The following is a 25,641-nucleotide window of genomic DNA, read 5'->3' on the forward strand; positions in this document are numbered from 1 at the left end:
TGTTTACATATAAGTGCCAAAATCTAGCCATTGAGACAAGCAATCTAGTTCCTTAGCTCCCTTACTTCCAATTTACTTCCAAGAAGATATATTTAGAGAAGGAACTAAAATCTTAATTTCTTTTCTCAGTGATAACATATTACTTTAAATATTTCTGGGGTTGACATCCATTTAGGGAAAAAATACGGACTTGAGCATTTTGAGAGAGCCTCTGTTCAATCATGCTTTATGATCCTCTGCAAAGCCATCCTTCTCTAGTCAATAATTGAAACAAAAAAATGAGCTCACTAATAATCAATTCTCAGTCATTCAAGGATGAATGGTATAATTTGTGGAGTCATTTGTTATCTCCATCTTTGCTTTGCTTTTCTCTCTTTTTGGCTTCCTGCCACTGAATCTTTGCATTATTCATGAGAACCCACACTACTGCATGATTGGGGAAATAAAGGGCTCTGAAATGCAAATCTTTCTTTTACTGTTTGTTAGCAGTTCTCCAAAAAGTGCTGTTGCAGGAGAAGCAGGTCAGAACAATTAACTTAGATGAAATTTGTTTATATTTATAGATTTCAAATGTCCATTGAACATAAAGGTAGATCTGCTTAACTTTATACACTAAAGAGGGCCTAGAAACACTGCTTAAAAGTTGTTTAAAATCTCTAAGAATCTTGTATTTTGTCCATTCCTACAAAGAATCAAAAAATTTAAAAATCAGATTATAACCCCTGCTCCTCCAAAAAAGCCTTTTCACCATTTAAAAATGTATTTCCACAGCAGGTACTTTGTCATGATGAGTGCATTCGAGCATGTTCCTTGGAAGATAAACAGTGGAAGATAAACAAAATGTTGGGCTTCGGTTATAGCAGAGCCTTCCAAAAGAAATAAAGTGACTAGTTAATCCTTAGAGGACTGGAATTTGCTGGACTGTTAGCCAAATGAATATTTAGGAGATTGCCTATGTGTTTCTGTATACATGTGCACAAATCTTGACTCTCTGGTCTGAGGAAAGAGAGGAAGGAAGACAAGTGTAGGACCACCGACCTCAAAACAGAAGGTAAGGATTGTAGAGAATACGTGCGTAGGGGTGTGTGGGGGTGTGTGTGTGAGCAGGTGAGGGGAGGCAAAAAGGAGAGTGAACTGTTGACACCACTAGTGACACTTGGGGTTAAACAGCCAGAATCTCTAAGAGATTTTTCCTGATTATCTCCAAAGCTGCCACGATGGAAAGAAACCTCTGGCCTGGGTGAGGTTTCAGGCAGTCTTACTCCAAAGAGTTTTTTTTAATTGATGATGATGCCATCTCTCTAGTTTGAAGATTGAACGAAGTTTTATTACAACTCACTTGATCTTTTTGCCTTACTGCTAAGTGTGCGTGAGTGTGTGTGTGTGTGTGTGTGAGTGTGTTTTCAGCAGCCTCTTGGGATATTGGAAAACACCCAGGCATATTCACATAAATGTCCATTACATTTACCATGCAGCGTCTCAGAGTGCAAAGACATATTGTTCTGGGCACAGAAGAGAAATCTAGCACCCGAAACCCTCTCACAAACCGGGTCTTGATAATCAGACTTTAAATGAATCCACAGCAACCACATCCCTCAATTTCTTGTGTCTGGGCAGCCACACTGCTGGTTGCACTGAGACTAGGGAAAAGCCCTTGTGTGCGCACTGCTTGGCAGGGCATAGCACAAGAGGAGCTCAAGAAGCAAACCAAGACATTGAAGGTGCAATTATCAAGAGACTTATAAATGCTGTGTAGTTCCCAGAAAAACTGTTTCCTGCCCTGGTCAGGTCACCCTCCGGAATGAGGTCTCATTTCCCTTCCTGTGCCAGTGAAGAGTGAAGGTCAGCCTCCTACTGTGGAGTAGGGGTCAGGAGAAGAGTAGAAGAACATGGATCTTTTATATTGGGAATAGTGGGAATTTTAACTTTATTTTAAAATCTATGCTCTTTCAAATATTTAATTCATGGCACATGTTACTGACAAATTTCAGGAAAGAACAACTTTGGTTTGTTTTTTTTTTAGGTCCTTAGGAATTGTCCTATGTTCCTGAAATTTCCCTTGAGGCCTTAGCATATTTCTGTTCTTTTTGTGTGCTCTTCAGTTTCTCTTCTCACCATTAATGCAGAGTTTGAGTTTGTGAATCAAACAAATTCACATTATATCAGTAGAGATACACATTTTGAAAATATTCCTGTGAGTTGCTGTTTTACCATGTTGTTTTTCCTGCATCAAGCAGCATCCTCTAGCAGAGAATTATTTCCCTTACACACAAAAGTGTCTCAGAATATTTTTCAGAAAAATGCATGTATTGCAAATCAAAAACTAACATGAGGCTGAAACATCCTTTGTGAAAAGCTAAAGGAGGGATAATTAAGTACAGTTTTTAGACAGAAGACCCTGGATCCAGAATTTAAAATCATGTAAACGGCTTGGCTGGAATTATATAATCATACATAGGTGAAAAGGACAACAAAAAATTATACTGAATTGCAGTAGCTTTTTTTACTTCCTAGTAGCACCACAATAAGACTAAATCACACCCCAAATTGCAACAAATCAGAAATAGTTCATGTTCGAACAACACATAATTTTTATTATCTATCTCATGTTAGTCAAAATGATGACATTCTTTTATTCTTATTTATCAGGATGAAGGAAGGATTTAAGCTTCATCCTCTTCAAAATGACATATAAGTAATTTTATTTGGAATTTAGTAGATATTTAATTAATTCTAATCACTTATAAATGTTAATTACAGAATAGGATTCCTATATATTTAGTTTGAATAGTATTTCAAATCAATAAGTAGAAGTCAGCAATTGCATGACTACTAACATAGCATTCTGGATAAGAAATCAAATCTCCATGTAGAATTACATTTTAATAACTGTTATCATAACCAGGTATGTAGTTAATACTAACAAGACTTGATATGTTTTGTATGTCTTGCCCAGCGTGCATCTTTAAGTAAGGTCCACCTCTTATGCCTCATACCAGCTGACCCATGAGGTAATGCAACCCACATTCCATACCCAGTAATCCCAGGACTTGCCATCCAGTTCCAGTTGCACCTGTTTGTTTCCCCTTGGATCACACTCTCACGGGCAGTCTTGCTCCAGGTTGTGGTTCTAGTAGTAATACTTGGTTTTCCCAGCTATGATTCCTTGTACTTCTTAAAGACAGTGATTTGTACCCTCCATTTCCTTTCTGGATTTTGGCTCCTTCCTGTTGAATTCCTAACCTGCTTTAACATGTCAGGTTCTAGTCTCTAGGCTTTGTGGTGTCTGGCCAGTGCCCCAGTTGAGCCCATTTAGTATAATGCCATTACATATTTAAGAGTGAACTAAATAAGATTGATAGTAGTCGTGGTAGAGGCATTTTTATATGTTAATGAGAAACCACTTTTCTGACATATTTGCTCCAAATCTATATTTATTTCTTTTGGTAAAATGCTCTACTTACTTACCAGCAAAATGCTAATAAAAGTTGCTTGAAATATGAATTTAGGTCTTTTTCTGCATTTTGACCAATCCAAAGAATTTATTGACATTTGTAACTATCTGTGATTAAATGATAAATGGCAATGTATGTGAAAGCGTTTTAAATAGTATGAAGTGTTCTACAGGTGCTCATGGGGATATTATCATTACGCACAACCAGTAGTCTCAAGATAAGCCAATGTTTTAGCTTATTACTAAATCTACACTTGAGTCAGATTTCTGCGGGAAGTAGCTTTTCTACTATGTGAAATTTTGTATATGAATATCTCATTTAGGAAATTATTTTATAAATGCTGTACAAAAAAATAGTATCAAAATGAATTCTAAGAATAAATGTCACTTTGACATTAGAAGGAAGGGAAAAATGAAGGGGGGGAATCGGAGGGGGAGACGAACCATGAGAGACTATGGACTCCAGGAAACAAACTGAGGGTTTTAGAGGGGAGGGGGGTGGGGGGATAGGTTAGCCCTGTGATGGGTATTAAGGAGGGCACGTATTGCATGGAGCACTGGGTGTTATACGCAAACAATGAATCATGGAACACTACATCAAAAACTAATGATGTCCTGGGGCGCCTGGGTGGCTCAGTCGTTAAGCGTATGCCTTCGGCTCAGGTCAGGATCCCAGGGTGCTGGGACAGAGCCCCGCATGAGGCTCCCTGCTCAGCGGGGAGCCTGCTTCTCCCTCCCCCACTCCCCCTGCTTGTGTTCCCTCTCTCACTGTGTCTCTCCCTGTCAAATAAATAAATAAAACTTAAAAAAAACAGAAACAGAACGAATGATGTACTGTACGGTGACTAACATAACATAATAAAATTAAATTAAATTAAAAAGAAAAAGAATGTCACTTTCAAATATGCTTACCATTTACAGTTTTACCAGTGTGCTGAAAATACCTGATTAAATACTGAAGATATGGATGAGGATGTTTGTACTTTTAGAATCTCTTTCTCCATACCTCATATGAAAACAATTTCTTTTCAAATAATAATGTATCTTAGCGAGAACACAAGGTTAGCCAACTAATGCAGTCACATGACAATTATCTTGAAGAATAACATGTAATTTACTTAGCAAAGGAACCTGAATTTTTCTACATTTTAAAAGATAGGAAAATTAGATAAATGTGGGTTTATGTGGGATTTGTATTATTCCATGGGGAGAAATTTGAATGCTCTTCAAAATATGGGTCAACTGATCTCACTAAACATTCTGAAAAATTATTTAACTTTCTGTCTTGCGTAGGATGTAGGGATCATGTCACTGTCCAGAAATTTAATGTATAACCCATGCAGGAATGTATTTAATACATTTAGTCTTTGTTCTACATAGTGTACCCTAAAATTAAAATATTGCTCACTGGAAAAAAATTGTTCATAACTATGTATTTTCTAAACATAAGTGGACAAATATGTTGAAATCAAAGTCAGATCACAAAAACTAACCCCAAATAATTGGCTGGAGGGAAGTTCATGTATACTCTGAACTCCTGGAACTCTAGCTCTGGCTGAAAACTTTGTAAATAAATCTTGTGCAACATAGTGGACTGGGGGTTAGAGGCTATTTTGTATAAATAAGCAAAGACAGAGCTTGTATTTGACATAGCCTATTACAGAAGACTCTACCCCAAGGTTTTCAAGTATTGGAATTCATAATAGAAAGCCAACTATGTCCTTGGAAGTTTAATGCATCTCATCAATTATATGACATTTTAAAACATGTGTATTCAGACCACGAGCTATGGACTATTTGAAAAATCATTATGATGCTTGTTCTGGGGATAGGCCTAAAATTTTAATTTCCAAATTTGGGATATCGTTGAATTTTATTACAGGAAAAGATAACTCCAGACTCTGTGCCAAGCAGAATACAAGGTTCTTCATTTATAACTCTCAGTTTCTTGTAACAACCAACAAGGTAGGCATTCTACCCACAATTTGTAGATGAAGACTTCGTGATGCAGGCTGTAAGAACCAGCTTTGTGGGGAGTTCTCAATCTCATTCATTCATTTATTTATTTATCTGAAGCAAATAAACGAATGCTTCATTCATTGAGAAAGATATATTTATCTACTACAGATTAAAAAGGAAATGGCACAATTCCCACGTCTGCAGGAACTCCAGGGATGATTGAGTATGTGATGGGTCATTGATCTAAGAAGTTCCTTTCAGGGATAGGATGATGGAGCAGGAGTTTAGAATCTCGAAAAGAGGATCAGAGAAAGACTAGAACACAGACTTATGCCTCTGGAAAAGGTACTATATACACGCTTATACAGGTTTCACATCTTCAATTTGAATCTCAAAGTGCTGAGGGACACCACATTCCTTAGGCTGCCTCATAAGTAGTTACTCCACACTTCCAAGCCAGCCTATTCTCTGGCTATCATACACATACAGTCCAGAACACCTGAAAGAGTTCTAGGAACCAGAGAAAATACTACAAACTTCTCATTCCCCGGTGTTTTGACCCTCAAATTCCCGTGGAGGAGAACTCGGCAGGCTCCTTAAATTCAGTTTAGTTCAGTTAAAAAGTATTATCTTTCTCAGAAGACCATCTGTTATGCCTCTCTCTGAGTGTTCCATTCTCCCTTCTTCTGGGTTAGCTTGAAAAACATGATCACTTCCACCTTTGGAAACTCTCCTCCTGCCACCACCCCTGTTTGAGGCAAAGATGAGATGAACGGTGCTTATACTAAATTTCTTATTTCAATTTGTTTAAAGGCTTGACTTATTTGAATCACTGCCTCCCTTCTTTGACTCCCTAGCCTGAGCAATCTGTCGACAACCTATGACCCAGCTAGATAAAAAGATGACAGAGCTGGGGTTAGCAACATGCAGTATGGAGACAAGAATGATTTTTATCACCTTCGACAGCCTAATATGAGTCATATCCACGTCCATCTGGTTCAGTATTTTATTACCAGTAGAACATCTAAAGAGTATGGCATCAAGTTTAAATTTTAGGTTCATCCAGCTTCTTTTGATGACATACAGTCATAATAGTTTGGAGCTAGAATGGACTTTTGTTTCTTCATTTAGTCCAATGCCCTCAATTACCTTAGGAAAAAAATAAGGATCTCCTGACACATGCCGAACAAATATTATATAAAGCTTTTTATATACATATTCTCTATACACATATTTTAAATTCTCTCAAATTCTTATAATAACCATCAGCAGAGAAATCATTATCCTTAATTTATAGTTGAAGGCCCTGACATTCAGAAGATTCAGGAAGATTTTAAGATTTCTAAGAGTAGGGGAAGCAGACATTTAAAAAAAAGTACCCTGTACCATAGGAAAAAAATGTCCAGGGAACAAAACTAGATGTGAGGAAGTCAGCTGTGGCTTATCCCATTAGTCTCAGAAAGTTATGATGTTGGCTCAGACTAGAGACTATGGGGATGCAGAGAAGGGGAGAACAGAATCAATAGAAATTTAGAGTACAGAACCAATGGGATGTAGTGATAAATTTGCTGTGGGAGGTGGGAGGAAGAAGAAAGACCCCAATTTGACAACCAATTATTGGCTTAAAGAACTGGCTGAAAGGTGGGGCCACTTGCAAAGATACAAAGCCTTGACAAGAAGATTTGGGAAGTGGGGGTGAAGGAGACAGCAGAGCAAGGGTGCAGGGAGGAAGGAGATCATAAAGTGCTGACATGATACAGGCAACTTCTTCAAACAGTTTTTAGGATTGGAGATCTGAGGATACATTTTCTACCAAATGCCCTCTCACCCTTTTCCTTCCCTTTACCCTTGTGGCAATTCAAATGGTACTTGGGCTTTGGTTTGAAAATACAGATGTTAACGGCATTTTCTGGGCAACTATAGAGGTTGGTATTTAGCAACTCACTTGATCAAAGACCTAAGTTGGGAGAAAAGGGCAGTGTCATAGAAGATTTACTAGTAATAGGGATCTCATCTCAACCTAAACTGGAATTTGAAATTTCGGCATGTGTTTGATAAAATGTGCAGCTAAAAGCTCACAGAGTTCTACCTGGGTGGAGTAGTTTATATAGCAGGAAAGTGTCTCCAAAGAGGAAGGCATCTGGAGACAGATATGGAAAAGGATATTAGTGGGCAGGATGCTGTCTCTGTTATTAATGGGTCCCATAGAGTGAGCAGACAGGGGCTGCAGGAAAGAATTTTAGGGTTCTGTTTTCACTGGCACAGAAGCACCTATCATGTGGCTTAGAAACCTAGGTGATGAAGCAGGAACAGGTTAGGGAAGAGCATCATTTTCTCTCAACACTGTAAATATTTTGCTCCATTCTCTTCTTATTTTACATGGCTTCTGAGAAGTCAGATGTCACTCTTATCTTTGTTCTTCTGCAAGTAAGGTGTTTTTTACCCTCTGGCTTCTTTCAGAATTTTTTATCTTTAATTTTCTGTAATTTCAAAATGATATAGTGATGTATAGTTTTTTTTTTTTCTTTTTCTTTCTCTTTCTCTCTCTCTCTCTCCTTTTTTTTTTTTTTTGGCACTTATCCTGCTTGGTGTTCTAAGCTTCCTGGACCTGTGGTTCGGCATCTGACATTAATTTGGGGGAAATCCTGTCATTACTGTTACAATATTTCTGTTTCTCTCTTTCTGGTATTTCCATCACACATATATTACACCTTTTGTAGTTGTCCCACAGTACTTGGGTATTGTTTTTTTCAGTCTTTGTTCTTTTTGCCTTTCTAAAAAAATTTATTTATTTATTTGTTTTTGATGTAGTGTTCCATGATTCATTGTTTGCGTATAACACCCAGTGCTCCATTCAATACGTGCCCTCTTTAATACCCATCACCAGGCTAACCGATCCCCAACCCCTCCCCTCTAGAACCCTCAGTTTTTTTCTCAGAGTCCATAGTCTCTCATGGTTCATCTTTCCCTCCGATTCTGCCCCCCTTCATTTTTCCCTTCCTACGATCTTCTTTCTTTCTTTTTTTTTAACATATAATGTATTGTTTCAGAGGTACAGGTCCGTGATTCATCAGTCTTACACAATTCACAGCGCTCACCATAGCACATACCCTCCCCAATGTCTATCACCCAGCCACCCCATCCCTCCCACCCCCCACCACTCCAGCAATGCTCAGTTTGTTTCCTGAGATTAAGAATTCCTCATATCAGTGAGGTCATTTGATACATGTCTTTCTCTGATTGACTTATTTCGCTCAGCATAATACCCTAGGTTCCATCCAGGTCGTTGCAAATGGCAAGAATTCATTTTTTTTTTGATGGCTGCATAATATTCCATTGTATATATATATATCACATCTTTATCCATTCATCTGCTGATGGACATCTTGGCTCTTTCCACAGTTTGGTTATTGCGGACATTGCTGCTATAAACATTGGGGTGCACGTAGCCCTTCGGATCACTACATTTGTATCTTTGGGGTAAATACCCAGTATTGCAATTGCTGGGTCATAGGGTAGCTTTATTTTCAACTTTTTGAGGAACCTCCATACTGTTTTCCAGAGTGGCTGCACCAGCTTGCTTTTTGCTTTTTGAAGATTCAATTGTCATATCTTCAAGCTCAGAGATTCTTTCCTTAGCTTTGTCCAGTTGACTAATAAGCCCATCAAAGGCATCCTTCATTTTTGTTGTAGTGTTTTTTATCTCAAGCATTTTTGGTTCTTTCTTAGAATTTCCATCTCTAGCCTTACATTGCCCATCTGTTCTTGCATGGTTTCTATGTTATCCATTAGAGCCCTTAGCATATTAATAGTTGTTTTAATTTCTCTGTCTGATAATTCTAATATTCCTACCATGTCTGGTTGTGATGCTTACTCTATCTCTTCAAATTGTGTTTTTTATCTTTTGGTGTGTCTTGTAAGTTTTTCGCGATAGTTGGACATGATATACCCAGTAAAAGCAACTGTTGTAAATAAGTTTAGTAATGTGGTGGTGAGTTATGGGGGGGAAGGAGAAGCATTATATAGTCCTGAGATTGGGTCTCAGTCTTTGTGAGCCTGTGCTTCTGGGCCATGGAGGAGCATCACTTCACCATGTCTAGGCATAACACAGCCTGGCTCTGAGATGGCAAATGCTGCTCGAGCTTGCACTCGAGAGGGTTTGCACTCGAGAGAACCAGGTTAGGGGTCAGCTCTCTGAGCAAGGAGCCAGCGTTAAGTACCACTCTTAAGTGGTTCTGCTAGCCAAGAACTCAACAAGGGATGAGAAGCCGAAAAATCTGGGAGGAGTTCTTTCCAATCCCATGCTATGGATTTGAGGACTACAGAAATAGTTGGATGAGACTGTGCAATTACGCATGGAGGACCATGAGTTTTTAGCCATTGCTGTTGTTGTGGTTTTGTAAGCACAGAGCGGCCAAGCCTGGGGGAAAGGTGAATTACAGGCTTGTAATCCTGTAGTTTTTAAGATGTTCTTAAGATATTCTGAAGATGAAATGTGCTTCAGAATCACTGGTGGAACTTTTAAAAAAGATCCGGGCCCATGTCCTATTTTCAGGGTTTCTGATTTAGGAAGCCTAGGGCGGCATCTGGCAATTGTGTAATGAAAAAGCTCCCTAAGTAATTCTGCTGCTTATGCCTGGTTAAGAACCACAGAGAAAAAAATGAGATCTTGGGAGGTATTTCCCTTTTTGAATTCATTGTTTCATATCCTCATCTCTTTCTCCTCGGCTTTCCCCATCCCATTAAAACAGCTTCCTTTCCCGGCCATTGGCTTTCTTCATTCCTCACTGAAGGCTTCTCTGAAGGAGAATTACTGAAAGATGCAGCCAGGCTTAGACTGTTGGATTCTTCATACTTGGACTCAGATGAAAGGAAAAATTAAGAATGTAAACATCCTATTTTCTTCCTTAGAAGAAAATGGCTCACAATTCTATTTTGTTTGATCAGCTCGGTGTTAAACAATTGTGTGAATATTTTTCTTGAAACATCCTCTCTCTTCCACTACTATTTCCACAGCTCACTTGACTGTTATTTTTGCTTAAAAGTTATCAATGGAATTTAGACATCAAGGCACTTTCAGCGTCATTTCTCCACTCTGGCTCCACAGGCTATCACCACTGCCCTCCAGAGTTGTAAGCCACGGAAATGATCCCAAATCACACATTCTGTCATTCATTTTTGTGTAAGCTAGAGGAGGTTGTCTTTCTTTTGTAGAACGTATATCACTGGACATAAACTAGGTTAGTGGCCTAATTCCTGGTTAATGAGTCCTTTGTTCCCTAATGTTACTGTTAATTTTCAATCCCATGGAATTCTTGTCTTCCTGACATAAAGCTAAAATATAATAACTGTGTAGTAATTATTTTTTCAGGGCAAAAATTTTAAATGCCCATTCCTTAATTGAGCAAATGGAGGTCATAGTTACAACAGGCATTGAACATATTTTTCCATTTACTCTCCAGGAATTAAAGAGGAGAAAACTGATCATGCTCCACTTTGAAAGAGCCGCAATTAAGCAGTCTTTTTGTATTACTTCTCAGAGGAAGGAGCCTGAGATCCTAAAGAGAGGAATGATGCATTAAGTGCTGGGAAAAAAAAAGGAGAGTCTTCAGTCTTGGGAATGTAATAAGCTGGTGGTCAGCTGAGTGCCCTGTGACCCAATCAGCTGCTGGGAAAAGTAACCCAACTGCTCTGCTGGAGGGACATACATTCTAATCAGATATGGTCCAGTATCCAGGGAGCTTCTGGTATCATGAGAAAAGGAAGTGCTGTTCCTTTCAACTGAGAAACTGTAGAATGTCTCACTCATCCTGTTTTTTTTTTTTTTTTATTGTTGTCTCTTTTTTATTAGCTTTGTGATAAAATTTCAATTTAAAAATTGATTATATAAATCGGAAGTGCTTCAGATCATCTCTTTTTTATAGATGACATTTATCTCTCTAAAAAATTTTAAAGAAAATTCTAATGTTCACTGCACAGAAAATGAAATGGAAATTGAACCTCTTTATTGCATTTTTTAAAATTCCTTGGCTTCTTCAGTTGATTTGGATTTCCTATTCGTAAGTTAAAAGAAACTCTCTTCCCCAAACCTTTGTGTTTTCTTGGGTGACTTTAGATAAGTGATTTGCCCTATCCATATCTCAGCATTTTATTTGGAAGTTAGGAAAAAACACGAGTACCTCCCTATTATTATTACTGTAGAATGGACTTTCAGATAAAACACTAAGAATTTACTCAAACACATTCCTCCGAACTATTTCATCACAAAAACTAAAACCATACATTATTAAATTAATATTGCTGTTTCAATGAACTCCTTTGACAACGGTTGCAAGGTGCAATTTGAGGAGTTTTATGGGCCAATGTTAGGGTTAGGCATATACTTTCTACTCCAAAATCTCTGGTATCTTTGTTTGTATCATCCAGAAAATGTAGTGGAGTTGATAGATATGGCCTTGAAAATAAAATAGAAAAAAAGAAAGAAAAGAAATGCTTTCTATTTCCCAATGCTTATTAATTTAAAATTCAAAAAATTTTTTTTTTAAAGATTTTATTTATTTGACAGAGAAAGACACAGTGAGAGAGGGAACACAAGCAGGGGGAGTGGGAGAGGGAGAAGCAGGCTTCCCACTGAGCAGGGAGCCCGATGTGGGGCTCGATCCCAGGACCCTGGGACCATGACCTGAGCCGAAGGCAGACGCTTAAGGACTGAGCCACCCAGGAGCCCCTAAAACTCAAAATTTATTTACATTTTTCAGTGGAGGGATCATGTCGTTTATTTTTTTTAATTTTTTAAAAAAGATTTTATTTATTCATTCAAGACACAGAGATACAGAGAGAGAGAGAGAGAGCATGAGCAGGAAGAGAAGCAGAGGGAGAATCAGGCTCCCCACTGAGCCAGGAGCCAGACGTGGGGCTCAATCCCAGGACCCTGGGATCATGACCAGAGCCGAAGGCAGACGCTTAACCATCTGAGCCACTCAGGGGCCCCAGTAATGTAGTTTAATACATAAAGTGGCATATGAATAGTGGCAACACCAAAGAGAGGCTCAGGAAACCAAGAAGTAACTATGTGTAAAATATTGTAGTTTGGAGATGGATAGAAAGAAAAATTAGGAATGGCCCCCACTTTCAAAGGAGATTTTAACCTGGTGAGTATGACTTACTGAAGGGAGGAGCAAATCAGATTTAGGGAAGGAACAAGACAGAGGTTGTGGGGAAAGTGCTGAAGGCGAGCTGCAAAGGGAAGGTTGTACCCCTGTGGTTCTGAGAACAGAAATGTTGTTGTTGGGATGTCTTTTAATCCCCATCCTTGCAGAGGGACCAATGTTCTACCATCTAGGTTGGAGGGAGAATTTGTGAAGAAATTCCACCCAAATCTGGAATCTGATAGCACTCATTAGTCCACCCATTGTGTCTGGTAGTTTCATGACATCTGAACTTCAGTGGTTCTTAAACTTTGGAACAGCATGTGTCCCTTAGAAAATGTGAATAAACTATGGTTCCTCCTCACAAGTGGAAGGAGTGGGGTGGGGGAAGAAGCAGATAAGCAACTTCAGGGACTTCCTTCCAAAGTCTTTAGGCAATCACCTAACCTCTGTGTGTCTCAGTTTCTCAGTTTGTAAAATGGGAATGACAATACCTACTCCACAAAGTAACTGCAAGAATTAAATGCAATAATTATATGAAGTATCTAGCACAGATTCCAGGGCAAGTGTTCAATAAATAACAGCCATTCTTTTATTCTTTCTTCCTTTTGTTTTCTGTGAGACTGTGTCCTTCTTTCACTGTGACTGATGAGACACGGACAAAGTTGGGGGATCGAACAAGGACTGTTCACCAAGGAAGATGAAGGACATAAAGGGTATGGAGAGTTGAATTTCATGCTCAGGCATAAAACATGATACAGTAAGGAAACCTGGGAATGTCACAGGAAGTTATCTGTGGGAATGTCTAGGAAAATTCTATTTAAAAAACCCCATAAAGATGTTGCTCTAGCTGTAAATATTTTGCGGAATTAATATAATAACATTAAATAGCATTAATTTCAATAACAATGTCAAATGTACATATATGGAGAACTTACTATGGGCCAGGCATTGTGCTTAGCTTAGCTTGCATAAATCACCTCATTTAATTCACACAACAATATGGAATCATACAGTCCATAATACCTCATCTGAAATTTTATAATAAAAAATCTCTGAAAATTAAAATTTTGGAATAATTGATGCAGCAACAAAATCTGACCTGAACTGACATGTGGCTATTCTTAGTCTTTATTTCTCCCACTTAAAATGAATATTCATACATTTTGCTATAGAAAGCTTAACGTTTGGTCATGAGGTGTTTCTTAGATCCCACTTGGGTAATGCTCTGTATTGCCATTATAAAAAAGTCTCCAAATTTCAAAACTCACCTGGCCTCCAGGATTTTAGATAACGTAGGGTAGACTTTGAGAAAAGCTAATATTTATTGAGAACTTGCTGTGTGTCAAGTTTTGGTCCAAGTTCTATTGATCTTAGTTCATTTATCCTCATAATAATCCTGAAAGGCACATACATTTATCATCCTTCTTGCTTTATACTTGATGCACCTGAGGTACAGTGAGGTCAAGGAACTCAAAGGTACCAGCTAGTTACTCAGAAACACAGAATTTGGATCCAGGCAGTGTGGATGTGGGAAGCTTTTGCTTCATTGCTACACATACTGCCTCATTTATATTATTGCAACTGTTATTCTCACTCTGTAAATGAATATTTTAAAAATGGAGATTAAGTAATTTTATCCAAGAGAGAGTGTCTGTGTGATCTTGGGCAGGTTCCTTAACCTCTCTGTGTCTCAGCTTTCCTTTCTGTAAAATAGGGGTAATGATAATACATAGGATATAAGCTTGTTAGAAGGGTTAAGTTTAAAGCATTTACAGCAGTACATACATAGACCAGTGATTATACACCTTACACAATCATTATGTTTTAGCTCTTACTATTATTAAAACTAGGCCATGGGGATGCTAATAAGGATGAGGAGGATATAATGATAGTTAATTCTCATGAAAAGACTTACTATAGAAAATAATATTTTTTTCAGGTATTAAATCAGTGTTTTCTTTATTTTTTGTTTCCTAGTCCTAGATGTTTACTGGCTGCCTTACCTGTTGAATCAATGGTATTGCTTCAGAGTGAGAGTAGGTACAGAACAAAGAGTTCTTTTATTCCTCTTTGAGTCCTCAAGCTGACTTCTTTCAATCCATTGCAAAAGTTTAGTCAGGAAGGCATACTTTGTTAAAGAACAAGAGTGTTTTTAAATTCCAAAAACTTCTCTTTACAGTTGAAAGTCTGGTTTGATTCACTCGATTCCTATAGTATTGTATTTATAAGAAGACACAGCATAAGAAGAAAAGAGACTATACTGCAAAGGAAGTTTCCTTATGACAGGAAGGAAACTTTCCTTCACTAAGAAGAATAGGATTTGGAAACTAGAGAAAAAGAAGGAGAGTATAGATATTAGCGACCTACCTACCTACTTGGGTACTAATGCCCTGGGGAGAGGGAAGAGGGAATGCTGTAAACTGCTTAGCAAAGCTTTGTATTCAGCCTTGTGTTGGTGCTATGTAGTCAAAAGCAACATCTGAGGAAATGTTTGAAGGCTGCCTCAATTCTGCATACCGTGGCATGACGAGGAAAATCAGCTCATGGCTCTTGGGTCTCCAACGAGGATCATAGATTTGAGCCAATCAGCAGAATGAAGAAGAGTCACTGTGGGGACATTAGGATGAGGAAACATGACAAGATCCAGAGGCACTAACAGATATGACACCACAGAACAAGACCAGACCAGTCATACCTCAGAAGGCACTGTTGTGGGCTATCCAGTGATGAGAGAAGGAAAGGAAAAGTCCAGAAGACAGCACGTGGACCTCCCAATACACACCATGCTGCCATAGACCCAGAAGCCAGTTGTAAAGGAAAGAAAGTTAGAGAAGACTCTGTAGAGGGGAGACACAGTTGTGACTAACATTTAATTGACTGATTTATTTCCCTAAAATATTTTAAAATCAAAAGAAGTTGAGTTAGTTTTATTTGGCCAATTTTATTTTTTCCATCTAGTAGAAGGACTTGGACTCCAGAGGATTTGTGAGATCAAATAACAAAGGCAGCTAGCTTTCTTTTTTCTTTTTTTTAAAGTTGAATTTACATTCAATTCTATTATATGTCAAAAACACTAAATTTCAGGATTTTCTAAAACCAACCTCCATTCTAAGTTTTGTCAGAATTTGGCCACAAGGGATAACAAGGACATGTAATTACGCTCCATCCATAAACAACTAGAAAACTGGGCAAAGTTTAGGAAATAACTATTTTAAGAAACTTGATGGTAAGCAGTACAGGACAATAATAATCTTGGAGGAAAGAGAAACAAATGAGGTGAGCTCTACCTTTGCAGAATTTGTGTAATTTCCACTGAAGTACAGGAAGGGAAATCCAAACAAAACTTGGGTATATCAGTGAACTGAGGAGACAGAAACTATCATTTGGAGAAGCCAAGGCAATTAGAATATGTGGGGCAGACTGCCTAAGAGGAGGGAGCTATGCAGAAGTGCTCCAGATATCTTCATAGGAGTCCCATCAAGTCTTTGGCTGAATTTCAATATACAAATAAATCACTGGGCATGAACAATTTCAGAGGACAGAACAATTACCAGCAAGCTGTATGCTGAACAATTCCTGGAGCCAGTAAAGGTCTGAGAATCATTCAAGTTCCCATAAGCCCAAATGAAGAGATCATCATGAACATATAATACATTTAGTGGAGAGCCCAGAAAAACCTCACCTTAAAAGTGGGGCTAAATGAGCATTAAAAATATACTAAATTCACCCAAAAAGATATAACAAAATTCAGCATTCAAGAACATACAACCATGATATTCTGCATCCCACTAAAATCGCTACATATATGAAGAAGCAGAAAAATGCGACCCATAACTTGGAGAAAAGTCAGTAAATAAAACAGACCCAAAATTAAAAAGATAATCAAATTAATCAATAGACAAGAACTTTAAAAGAGCACAAATCCAATATACATATTGGATAGTGATACAAGTGTCCAGAATGAGGCACAGAGAAAAACAAAGGCTGAAAAAAATTAGTCTTTAGTGACCTCTGAGACAATAACAAATGATTTAACACTTGTGCAACTGGAATTCCAAAAGAGAAGGGAAGGAAGAGAAAAAAATATTTGATGAATGGCCAAACTTTTTTCAAATTTGATTTAAAAAGTTATGAACTTTCAGAACCAAAAGACAAACTGAAACCCAAGTAAAATAAACATCAATCAAATCTGTCCAAGTCTTATTGTAATCAAACTGCCAAAAAGGTGGTAAAGAAGGAATCTTAAGAGGAGGAGCAAGATGGCAGAGGAGTAGGAGACCTGGATTTCGTCTGGTCCCCGGAATTCAGCTGGATAGAGATCAAACCATTCTGAACACCTACGAACTCAACAGGAGATCGAAGAAAATAGCAACAACTCTGAACAGAAAAGTGACCACTTTCTGGAAGGTAGGAAGTGCGGAGAAGTGAATCCGAGGCGATATTCGGGAAGATAGACAGCAGGGGAGGGGGCCTCCGTCTGCCACTTCTGGCAAGTGATAGAGCCTCCCAGCACAAAATCAGAACTTTTATAAAAGTCTGCTCTGCTGAGGGACGTCGCTCCAGTGGCTAAGCAGGGGGATGGAACCCTCGCGGGACAGTGTGGTCTCAGGACCCTCGGGGTCACAGAAAGACCGGGGGTGCCTGAGTGCGGCAGAGCTCCCAGGTAACGGAGCAGGGAAGCCGGCTGCAGAGATGGAGCCGAGGCGCAGGCTCTCAGCTCGGGGTGGCCATAAACCGTGATCCGCGGCACAGTCGGGCCCCTGCTCCTCCAGCAGGGACCCAACAAGCGGCAGATCTGGGGACACTCCCCTTCCTCCCCTGGAAGGAGTGGTGCAGGAGTGCACCGCAGGGATCTGCCGGGTTTGGAGACTCCACCCGGGGTCGGGTGCCAGAGACAGAAATGCTCGGCCACAGGCTGGGTGAGCACGGAGTGCGGCCGGAGACCGGGGAGACGGGAGTGACTGACGGCTTTTCTCTGGGGCTGCACTGAGGAGTGGGCCCCCGAGTTCTCGGGTCCTCCAGGGCGGAGATTGGGAGGCCGCCATTTTCACTCTCGTCCCCCAAAGCTGTACAGAAAGCTTGCAGGGAACAAAAGCTCCCGAGAGCAAACCCCAGCAGATTACTTAGCCTGGACCGGGCAAGGGCGGGGCACTTCCGCCTCCGGCAAAGACATTTGGGAACCACGGCAACAGGCCCCTCCCCCAGAAGATCAGCAAGAACAGCCAGCCAAGACCAAGTTTACCGATCAATGAGAATGGCAGAGCTCCAGCGCTAGGGGAATACTGTACATAGAATTCATGGGTTTTTTACCATGATTCTTTAGTCTTTCAAAGTTAATTTTTTTAACTGTCTTTTTTTTTTTTTGAATTTTTCTTTTTCCCTTTTTCAACCAACATCTTTTTTTTTTTTAAAGATTTTATTTATTTCTTTGAGAGAGAGAGAATGAGAGAGAGAGAGCACATGAGAGGGGGGAGGGTCAGAGGGAGAAGCAGACTCCCTGCCGAGCAGGGAGCCCGATGCGGGACTCAATCCAGGGACTCCAGGATCATGACCTGAGCCGAAGGCAGTTGCTTAACCAACTGAGCCACCCAGGCGCCCTTCAACCAACATCTTATCTATCCCTTTAAAAAAAAAAAAATTTTTATTTTTCATTTTTAGAGTCATATTCTATCCCTTCATAGTAGTTACCCTTATTTTTGGCATATATATATAAGTTGTTCTCTCTTTAAAATTTTGAGGTACAGTTTCTTCTAACAGATCAAAATATACCCTAAATCTCTAGTGTATGGCTTTGATCTAGTCTCCTGCCTAGTCACATTCTCTCCTTTTTTTTTAAATCCTCTTTCTTTTTTCAACCAACTTCTTATCAATTCCTTTTATAAAATCTTTTATAGCTTTCATCTTTACAGACATATTCCATCACTTCATTGTTTTAAACCTTATTTTTGTACATATATAAGTTTTTCTTTCTTTAAAATTTTGGGAGGCATTTTCTTCTAACAGACCAAAATACACCCAAAATCTAGTGTGTGGCACTGATCTGTGCACCAGCCTGATCATATTTGATCATATTCTGTTTTTTTTGTTTTGTTTTGTTTTTGTTTGTTTTTATCTTTTTCTTTTTTCTTTCTTTCCCTTTCTTGTTCCCCGGTTTCAGGTCTTTTCTGATTTGTTTAGTGTATATTTTCTGGGGACATTTTTACCCTGTTAGCATTTTGTTCTCTCATTCATCTATTCTCCTCTGGACAAAATGACAAGATGGAAAAAAATCACCTCAACAAAAAGAACAAGAGGCAGTACAGACTGCCAGGGATGTAATCAATACGGACATTAGTAAGACGTCAGAACTAGAGTTCAGAATGATGATTTTAAAGATACTAGCTGGGCTTGAAAAAAGCATGGAAGTTATTACAGGAACCCTTTCTGGAGAAATAAAAGCACTAAAATCTAACCAAGTCGAAATAAAAAAGGCCATTAATGAGGTGCAATCAAAAATGGGGGCGCTAACTGCTAGGATAAATGAGGCAGAAGAGAGAATCAGCCTTATAGAAGACCAAATGATGGAAAATAAAGAAGCTGAGAAAAAGAGAGAGAAACAACTACTGGAACACAAGGACAGAATTTGAGAGATAAGCGATATCATAAGACGAAACAAAATTAGAACAATTGGGATCCCAGAAGAAGAAGAAAGAGAGAGGGGCAGAAGGTATATCAGAGCAAATCATAGCAGAGAACTTCTCTAATTTGGGGAAGGAAGCAGGCATCAAAATCCAGGAGGCACAGAGAACCCCCCTCAAAATCAATAAAAATAGGTCAACACCCCAACATCTAATAGTAAAACTTATGAGTCTCAGAGACAAAGAGAAAATCCTGAAAGCAGCTCAGGACAAGAGATCTGTAACCTACAATGGTAGAAACATTAGATTGGCAACAGACCTATCCACAGAGACCTGGCAGGCCAGAAAGGACTGGCAGGATATATTCAGAGCACTAAAGGAGAAAAATATGCAGCCAAGAATACTATATCCAGCTAGGCTGTCATTGAAAATTGAAGGAGAGATAAAAAGCTTCCAGGACAAACAAAAACTAAAGGAATTTGCAAACATAAAACCAGCCCTACAAGAAATCTTGAAAGGGGTCCTCTAAGCCAAGAGAGAATCTAAAAGCTACATAGACGAGAAAGGAACACAGACAATATACAGTAACAGTCACCTTACAGGCAATATAATAGCACTAAATTCATATCTTTCAATAGTTACCCTGAATGTAAATGGGCTAAATGCCCCAGTCAAAAGACACAGGGTATCAGATTGTATTAAAAAACAACACCCATCAATATGCTGTTTGCAAGAGACTCATTTTAGACCCAAAGACACCCCCAGATAGAAAGTGAGGGGGTGGAAAACCATTTACCATACTAATGGACCCCGAAAGAAAGCTGGGGTGGCAATCCTTATATCAGATAAATTAGATTTTAAACCAAAGACTGTAATAAGAGATGAGGAAGGACACTATATAATACTTAAAGGGTCTATCCAACAAAAAGATCTAACAATTGTAAACATCTATGCCCCTAACATGGGAGCAGCCAATTATATAAGCCAATTAATAACAAAAGTAAAGAAACACATCAACAACAATACAATAATAGTGGGGGACTTTAACACCCGCCTCACTGAAATGGACAGATCATCTAAGCAAAAGATCAACAAAGAAATAAAGACTTTAAATGACACACTGGACCAAATGGACTTCACAGATATAGTCAGAACATTCCATCCCAAAGCAACAGAATACACATTCTTCTCTACTGCCTATGGAACATTCTCCAGAATAGATCACATCCTAGGTCACAAATCAGGTCTCAACCGGTACCAAAAGATTGGGATCATTCCCTGCCTATTTTCAGACCACAATGCTTTGAAACTAGAACTCAATCACAAGAGGAAAGTTGGAAAGAACTCAAATACATGGAGGCTAAAGAGCATCCTACTAAAGAATGAATGGGTCAACCAGGAAATTTAAGAAGAATTAAAAAAAATACATGGAAACCAATGAAAATGAAAACACAACCGTTCAAAATTTTTGGGATACAACAAAGGCAGTCCTAAGAGGAAAGTATATAGCAATACAAGCCTTTCTCAAGAAACAAGAAAGGTCTCAAATACACAACCTAACCCTACACCTAAAGGAGCTAGAGAAAGAACAGCAAATAAAGCCTAAACCCAGCAGGAGAAGAGAAATAATAAAGATCAGAGCAGAAATCAGTGAAATAGAAACCAAAAGAACAGTAGAACAGATCAACGAAACTAGGAGTTGGTTCTTTGAAAGAATTAACAAGATTGATAAACCTCTGGCCAGACTTATCAGAAAGAAATGAGAAAGGACCCAAATAACTAAAATCATGAATGAAAGAGGAGAGATCACAACCAACACCAAAGAAACACAAACAATTATAAGAACATATTATAAGCAACTATATGGCAGGAAATTAGATAATCTGGAAGAAACGGATGCATTCCTAGAGATGTATCAACTACCAAAACTGAACCAGGAAGAAATAGAAAACCTGAACAGACCTATAACCACTAAGGAAATTGAAGCAGTCATCAAAAATCTCCCAAAAACAAAAGCCCAGGGCCAGATGGCTTCCCAGGGGAATTCTACCAAACATTTAAAGAAGAATTAATACCTATTCTTCTGAAACTGTTCCAAAAAATAGAAATGGAAGGAAAACTTCCAAACTCGTTTTATGAGGCCAGCATTACCTTGATCCTCAAACCAGCCAAAGACCCCATCAAAAAGGAGAATTATAGACCAATATCCTTGATGAACATGAATGCCAAAATTCTCACCAAAATACTAGCCAATAGGATCCAACAGTACATTAAAAGGATTATTCACCACCACCCAGTAGGATTTATTCCTGGACTGCAAGGTTGGTTCAACATCTGCAAATCAATCAGTGTGATACAATACATTAAGAAAAGAAAGAACAAGAACCATATGATCCTCTCAACAGATGCAGAAAAAGCATTTGGCAAAGTACAGCATCCTTTCTTGATCAGAACTCCTCAGAGTATAGACATAGAGGGCACATACCTCAATATCATAATAGCTATCTATGAAAAACCCACAGCAAATATCATTCTCAATGGGGAAAAACTGAGAGCTTTCCCCCTACGGTCAGGAACACGGCAGAGATGTCCACTATCAACACTGCTATTCAACATAGTATTAGAAGTCCTAGCCACAGCAATCAGACAACAAAAAGAAATAAAAGGCATCTGAATTGGCAAAGAAGAAGTCAAACTCACTCTTTGCAGATGATATGATACTTTACGTGGAAAACCCAAAAGACTCCACCCCAAAACTGCTAGAACTCATACAGGAATTCAGTAAAGTGGCAGGATATAAAATCAATGCACAGAAATCGGTGGCATTCCTATACACCAACAACAAGAGAGAAGAAAGAGAAATTAAGGAGTCGATCCCACTTACAATTGCACCCAAAACCATAAGATACCTAGGAATAAAACTAACCAAAGAGGCAAAGAATCTGGACTCAGAAAACTATAAAATACTCATGAAAGAAATTGAGGAAGACACAAAGAAATGGAAAAACGTTCGTGCTCATGGATTGGAAGAACAAATATTGGGAAGATGTCAATGCTACCTAGAGCAATCTACACATTCAATGCAATCCCCATCAAAATACCATCCACTTTTTTCAAAGAAATGGAACAAATAATCCTAAAATTTGTATGGAACCAGAAAAGACCCCAAATAGCCAGAGGAATGTTGAAAAAGAAAAGCAAAGCCGGCGGCATCACAATTCTGGACTTCCAGCTCTATTACAAAGCTGTCATCATCAAGACAGTATGGTACCGGCACAAAAACAGACACATAGATCAATGGAACAGAATAGAGAGCCCAGAAATGGACCCTCAACTCTATAGTCAACTAATCTTTGACAAAGCAGGAAAGAATGTCCAATGGAAAAAGACAGTCTCTTCAACAAATGGTTTTGGGCAAATTGGATAGCCACATGCAGAAGAATGAAACTGGACCATTCCTTACACCACACACAAAAATAGACGCCAAGTGGTTGAAATACCTCAATGTGAGACAGGAGTCCATCAAAATCCTTGAGGAGAACACAGGCAGCAACCTCTTCGACCTCAGCTGCAGCAACTTCTTCCTAGAAACATAACCAAAGGTAAGGGAAGCAAGGGCAAAAGTGAACTATTGGGACTTCATCAAGATAAAAAGCTGTTGCACAGCAAAAGAAACAGTCAACAAAACCAAAAGACAACCGACAGAATGGGAGAAGATCTTTGCAAATGACATATCAGATAAAGGGCTAGTATCCAAAATCTATACAGAACTTCTTAAACTCAACACCCAAAGAACAAATGATCCAATCAAGAAATGGGCAGAAGACATGAACAGACATTTTTCCAAAGAAGACATCCAAATGGCCAACAGACAGATGAAAAAGTGCTCTACATCACTCAGCATCAGGGAAATCCAAATCAAAACCTCAATGAGATATCACCTCACACCAGTCAGAACGGCTAAAATTAACAAGTCAGGAAACGACAGATGTTGGCGGGGATGCGGAGAAAGGGAAACCCTCCTACATTGTTGGTGGGAATGCAAGCTGGTGTAGCCACTCTGGAAAACAGTACGGAGGTTCCTCAAAAAGTTTAAAATAGAACTACTGTACGACCGAGCAATTGCACTACTTACTGGGATTTTACCCCAAAGATACAAATGTAGGGATCTGAAGGGGTATGTGCACCCCGAAGTTTATAGCAGCAATGTCCATAATAGCCAAACTGTGGAAAGAGCCAAGATGTCCATCGACAGATGAATGGATAAAGAAGAAGTGGTATATATATACAATGGAATATTATGCAGCCATCAAAAAACATGAAATCTTGCCATTTGCATCAACGGATGGAACTGGAGGGTATTATGCTGAGCGAAATAAGTCAAACAGAGAAAGACATATATCATATGACCTCACTGATATGAGGAATTCTTAATCTCAGGAAACAAACTGAGGGTTGCTGGAGTGGGGTGATGGTGGGAGGGTTGGGGTGGCTAGGTGATAGACATTGGGGAAGGTATGTGTTATGGTGAGCGCTGTGAATTGTGTAAGACTGTTGAATCACAGAACTGTACCTCTGAAACAAATAATACATTATATGTTAAAAAAAAAAAAGAGGAAGAAGATAGCAGGAGGGGAAGAATGAAGGGGGGTAAATCAGAGGGGGAGATGAACGATGAGAGACGATGGACTCTGAGAAACAAACTGAGGGTTCTAGAGGGTAGGGGGTTGGGGGGATTGGTTAGCCTGGTGATGGATATTAAAGAGGGCACATTCTGCATGGAGCACTGGATGTTATGCACAAACAATGAATCATGGAACACTACATCAAAAACTAATGATGTAATGTATGGTGATTAACATATTAAAAAAAAGCTTACTATTTAAAAGAAAAAATTCAACAGCATTAATGACAATGACCTAGAAGATGGTCCATCATAAGCAAAACTTAAGTAATCAAGTTACCAAGTAAAAAAGAGACTATCCAAGCACATTTTCATACCATTAAGCTCTACTTTAGCAATTAATTAAAATACTATTTTTCATAAAAAAAAGAGGGAATCTTAAAAGCATCAAGAAAACAAAACAAAGAAAAGCATCAAGAAAACAAAGACACATTGCATGCAGAGAAACAACCAAACGGATCAGCAGACTTTTTGTCAGAAGTTACGCAAATCGGGCGCCTGGGTGGCTCAGTTGGTTAAGTGACTGCCTTTGGCTCAGGTCATGATCCTGGAGTCCCGGGATCGAGTCCCGCATCGGGCTCCCTGCTCGGCGGGGAGTCTGCTTCTCCCTCTGATCCTCCCCCTCTCATGCTCTCTGTCTCTCACTCTCTCTCTCTCAAATAAATAAATAAAATCTTAAAAAAAAAAAAAAAGAAGTTACGCAAATCAACGACAATAGGCTTATCTGTCTAAAATGCTGTCCAAAAAATTTTTAAATTCTATATTCAGCAAAATATCTTTCATAAATGAGGGTAAGCCCAAAGATACAAGTGTAGTGATCCAAAGGAGCACATGCATCCCAATGTTTATAGCAGCAATGTCCACAATAGCCAAACTGTGGAAAGAGCCAAGATGTCCATCGACAGATGAATGGATAAAGAAGAAGTGGTATATATATACAATGGAATATTATGCAGCCATAAAAAAAAATGAAATCTTGCCATTTGCAATGACGTGGATGGAACTAGAGGGTATTATGCTAAGCGAAATAAGTCAATCAGAGAAAGACAAGTATCATATGATCTCACTGATATGAGGAATTTGAGAAACAAGACAGAGGATCCTAGGGGAGGGGAGGTAAAAATGAAACAAGATGAAACCAGAGAGGGAGACAAACCATAAGAGATCAACTGAAGGTTGCTGGAGTGGAGGGGGGTGGGAGGGATGGGGAGGGTGATGGACATTGGGGAGGGTAAGTACTAAGGTGAGCGCCGTGAATTTTGTAAGACTGATGAATCATAGACCTGTATCTCTGAAACAAATAATACATTATATGTTAATAAAAAAATTAAAAATAAAAAAAAATAAAAGTCCTTCCCCACGCTGGCTTAAAAAAAAAAATGAGGGTAAGGAGAAATTGACAAACTGATTATATTATTTATAGGGAAATTCAAGTGATCTAGAATTTGCAAGTGATTTTTTTTTTTACAAATAATAAAGTTGGAGAATTTACACCATTTGATTTCAAGATTATAGAGTTATAGGACCAAGGCAGTATAGGAATGGCAGAGAATAGATGTACAGATAAGTGGAACAGAAATGACAATCCAGAAATAGACCAACAGTTATATAATCAACTGATTTTCAACAAAGGTGTCAAAAATTCAGTGGGGGAAAGGATTGCCTTTTTTTTTCAGTAAACTGTTCTAGAATAACTGGATATATGTACACACACAAAAATGTATCTCAGCCTTCTCATTACACCATCCACAAAAAATAATTCAAAATAACTCCTAT

General features: G+C 38.8%; 1 long non-coding RNA gene across 1 annotated transcript in view; it reads left to right on the forward strand.

Annotated features, from left to right (window-relative positions):
* The first annotated feature begins 911 nt into the window (after positions 1-911).
* LOC135362999 (uncharacterized) overlaps positions 912-25,641 on the forward strand; it is a 28,274-nt gene continuing 3,544 nt past the window's right edge. Inside the window, exons 1-2 of the long non-coding RNA XR_010408654.1 lie at positions 912-1,051; positions 13,184-13,277. This is a non-coding gene — a long non-coding RNA (uncharacterized LOC135362999). The remainder of the gene's footprint in view (positions 1,052-13,183; positions 13,278-25,641) is intronic.

This window comes from Mirounga angustirostris, unplaced genomic scaffold (genome assembly GCF_029215605.1).
Source record: "Mirounga angustirostris isolate CCGP_5_RB_7025 unplaced genomic scaffold, mMirAng1.0.hap1 SCAF_2, whole genome shotgun sequence".
In the NCBI taxonomy this organism is placed as follows: domain Eukaryota; kingdom Metazoa; phylum Chordata; class Mammalia; order Carnivora; family Phocidae; genus Mirounga; species Mirounga angustirostris.